The sequence below is a fragment of the Limulus polyphemus genome, unplaced genomic scaffold (assembly GCF_000517525.1).
Source record: "Limulus polyphemus unplaced genomic scaffold, Limulus_polyphemus-2.1.2 Scaffold2476, whole genome shotgun sequence".
Lineage (NCBI taxonomy): Eukaryota > Metazoa > Arthropoda > Merostomata > Xiphosura > Limulidae > Limulus > Limulus polyphemus.
The window spans coordinates 66,873-67,602 of NW_013668086.1; positions in this window are offsets into that span (position 1 = coordinate 66,873).

Sequence of the window (730 nt, forward strand, 5' to 3'; positions counted from 1 at the left end):
GAGGTCATTTCAGATAATATCAGTGAATCATATACATTATACAATATATGTGAAATATAAAGTCGGAAATAATAGCTAAATTAATATTTTATTAATTATTATTTCAAGCTTTTTCTCTTACTCACGAAAATTATCACTATAAATTTGAATTCATTTATCGTATGAAACGTTGTAAAAATTTAATATAATAACAATACATAATAAATAAGTGTAGCAACAAGGTATAAACCCTAAATATAATAACAGTGCGTAACAATTTAATCTAGAAGCAATATGTATAAACCCTAAAAATCGAAACATGTGCAACTTTGAATTTAGCAAGTTTCTTTACATTTTGGAGTAATGCCTGTGTATATGATCGCTTGCAATCCCTACAATAAACACAATTATGCCAACATATAGTGCTTCGGAAGAATCTTTACCTCAGGTATAAATTATACAAATAACATTATCGAGGAGAAAATGGAAAGTAAAATATTTTACACAATAAAGGAATTTAATGTGAACTTTTTAAAATTATTTTTTAAAGTCCAAGATGAAGTAGTTAGCTTTGTGTTCGTTAGTGACAGTTAGTGCTCTTAATAAAGTAATAGAGTACAAGGTACTTAAAATTGTTCAGCTTTGTGTTCGTTAGTGACAGTTAGTGCTCTTAATAAAGTAACAAAGTACAAGGTACTTAAAATTGTTCAAACAGCATTATTTTATCTATGTAATTGTGTAGTGTGTAAAA